This window comes from Rousettus aegyptiacus, unplaced genomic scaffold, assembly GCF_014176215.1.
Source record: "Rousettus aegyptiacus isolate mRouAeg1 unplaced genomic scaffold, mRouAeg1.p scaffold_m13_p_1, whole genome shotgun sequence".
NCBI lineage: Eukaryota > Metazoa > Chordata > Mammalia > Chiroptera > Pteropodidae > Rousettus > Rousettus aegyptiacus.
In genome coordinates, this window is record NW_023416284.1 from 53,664,678 (window position 1) to 53,667,860 (window position 3,183).

Below are 3,183 nucleotides of genomic sequence, written 5' to 3' on the forward strand. Positions count from 1 at the left end.
GTCAGGTTGATTTCCGAGCAAGGAATCACTTGAGAATAAACAGCCACACTAATTTGCATTTTCATTATGATTTCAGAATAACTGTGTTCTAAAATTTTCTCAAGTATTATAATTCTGAGAAAGTGGAGAATTATATAGGAAATACTTTACTTCTTACTACAGTTCATTCCCATAGTTCCTACAATTCTCCATTTCTACAGTTCATAAACATACCTATTTAAGTCAATAAAAAACTGAAAATTATTTTCATAGTAAAGTAGAAAGCACTCACTGGTGGAATTATTAAAATCCGCAAGCGTAATATAATTAGCAATAAGCGTGCCTCGGATAAAGCTCGTTGGCTACGATATTACCACTGCGCAAAGCTTACGAGTGTAATTTAAAAATCATCAGGGGATTTAAAAATCACCATTTGAGTCTATCTCTTCTTTCTGATTGTTGCAAAGAGATCTCTGTTACCTGGCTTGCTGTTTTAAGCTGCTGTGTTTTGGAGTGCTTTGTCATGCAGCAATAAATAACTGAAACAGTGAATCTATACCTGGTTCATGATGAGCAGCAGGCCTTGTCGAGGCATTTAGTCTTAACTGGGCCCAGCAGCAAGCTAGTAGCTATTGGTTAAAAGGTGAGTAGTTATCAGCAGGAAGGACTCTAGGGGTCTTGGCTATAATTCTTTTATTAGGGCTTGCCAGAGACTCCATACCACATCTTTATTTACCACAGACATCTGGAGTTTCCCTAAATCTACTAATCATGAGCATGAAGTGGAAAGGTGAAGTAAGTCAAAGCTGGGACCTCTTGAGACTTCTTTTTTCTTTCTTTTTTAACTACAGTCATCATGCTGTACATTACATCTCCAGAATTTATCTATCTGATAACTGAAAGTTTGTACCTTTTGATCACCTTTATCCATTTCCCCCACCGCAGCCCCACCTCTGGCAACTCTGTTCTTTGTATCTATGAGTTTGTTTTTGTTTTTTAGATTCAGTATATAAGTGAGATCATGCACGATTTGTCTTTCTCTGTCTGACTTATTTCACTTAGCATAATGCCCATAATATATATACACATATATACATACAAGGGAATTATATGTGTGTATCTATACACACACATTATATGTAACATATATACATATGCATACACACACACACAAATATGTATGAATGACATTTTCTTTATCCACTCATCATCCATCAATGGATGAGGGATCTAAGCTGTTGTAAATAAGGCTGCAATAAATATGGGGGAGCACATATTTTTTCAGGTTAGTGTTTTTGTTTTCTTTGGAGTAGAAGTGAAATTGCTCAATCATATGACAGTTCTGATTTTGGTTCTTTGAGGAACTTCTTTCCACACCGGTTTCCACAGTGGCTGCTGCAGTGACTTCTTTAGCTCTGGGCTCCACTCAAAACTCGCAGTCTTAGGGCAGCACAGCCAAATGTGGTATCAATTTCTCCAACCCAAAACAATGCTGAATTGCTTTTCAAGGCTTATAATTTATACACTAACTGGCAGTTTATGTTAATCCCCATTCCTTTATGTCTTCGCTCACACTTGTTATTGCCCTACTTTTTAATGCTTTCCAATTTGTCGCATGTAAAAAAATCTCATTGTGGCGTTAAACCATTTTGCTGATTACTCGTGAGGTTGAACTTTTTTTTACATGTTTATAATTGTTTCCTCTCTTTTGAGACATTTGTTTGTGGATTTTACCCATCTTTTTATTGCATTATTTGCCTTTCTTGATGTTATTTATATATTTTGTGTAAATCTTCATTTACTTGCTTACTTTTGGCTAGAGAGAATAAAATAGTGAGCTTATATTGAAGAAGATTCTGCTTATATTGAAGAAGATTCTCCAGGGTATATCCCTTGGCTGTTGTTTTCCCTGTCTACTTCTTGCCTCATTGAAGAAATTAGTGAACTTTTTCCAGAATGTTGTCACTTCATTCTTTGTCCTACGGATGACTTGAGTAGGGGGGTGGAATGGGTGAGGGTGGGAGAGAGTGGAGGGGGAGGCAACATACCTTGATTCCTGGAATGTTCTCTTTTTCTTTGTCTAGTCACTATTTCAAATGTTTCTATGCGGTTATGTCCCTCCCGTTGAGTGCTGCTGGCTTTAACACTCATCTGGTGTTCATTTTGTTAGGTTTGGAGTGGATAAGGGTCTGCGTTCTGGCTTTATTTTGCACTTTTACCCTGGAAGTCTCTGAGACAACTTCTTAAGACACCTTCGATGTTCCTTTTAAACTGATTTCCTCAAGGTTAACTATGTTGGAGAGAAGAGGCTATTTATATACTGTATCTGTGTTTCTCTAGAATGATCCTGCCCGTCGATACAACTAAAGATTGTGGGTATGGAAATGGATTTCACATGCCACACTGGACTGTGTAAAAATGAAACCTCTCTCCCCAATGCAACTGAACATTTCTAGCCAGAACCTCTATTTTGTCTGAGACAAAAAACTGAATCCAACTATTTAGAAATAAACTCAGGCACTGCTGACATTTTTCTTACACATTTCAGGTTCAAAACTCAGTCAAATTTCGGATTTTCAGCACTGTCATGACTTTTTGCTGCTGGGGTTGCTGTTAAGCTTGGCTTGCGGAGAGGTACAAATGACATCCCAAGTAGGTGGGGTATTTCTGTATTTCACTTAAACACATCTAGGTCTTTGCTGCTGTCCCCTGAGGAAGTGCTTGTCTTGCTGAGCCTTCAGTGTCCCTATCCATGCCGGCATTCACAGAGTTGTTACCCATTTCCCGTCCAGTCCTTAGCCTCATGGTCTAATCCTGTATCCTCTCATTCCTGGCTATGAGAATTAGTTTTTTTTATTTTGTTGCACAACAAATAATTACAAACCTGTGGTGTGAAACAACACCTATATGTTATTTCACAATTTCTATGGATCAGCAGTTTCGCTGGGCCCACTGCTCAGTGTCTTCCAAGGCTGAAATCAAGGGGTTGGACAGCTGTATTCGCAGCTGGAGGTTCTGGGGAAGCATCTGCTTCTAAGATCATTCAGGCTGCTGGTAGAATTCATTTCCTCGTTATACGACTGGGGTCCTCATTTTCTTATCAACTGTCAGTCAGGAACCACTCTCAGCTTCCAGTGCCACCCTCAGTTGCTTGCCATGTGGCCCTCTCATAGGCCCTCCCCATGGCTTGGGTGTTTGCTTCTT

At 39.1% G+C, this 3,183-nt stretch overlaps 1 pseudogene; it reads right to left on the reverse strand.

Moving 5' to 3' along the window:
• Positions 1 to 211: 211 nt before the first annotated feature.
• LOC118606304 lies at positions 212 to 367 on the reverse strand (annotated as a pseudogene).
• Between the last annotated feature and the right edge of the window lie 2,816 nt (positions 368 to 3,183).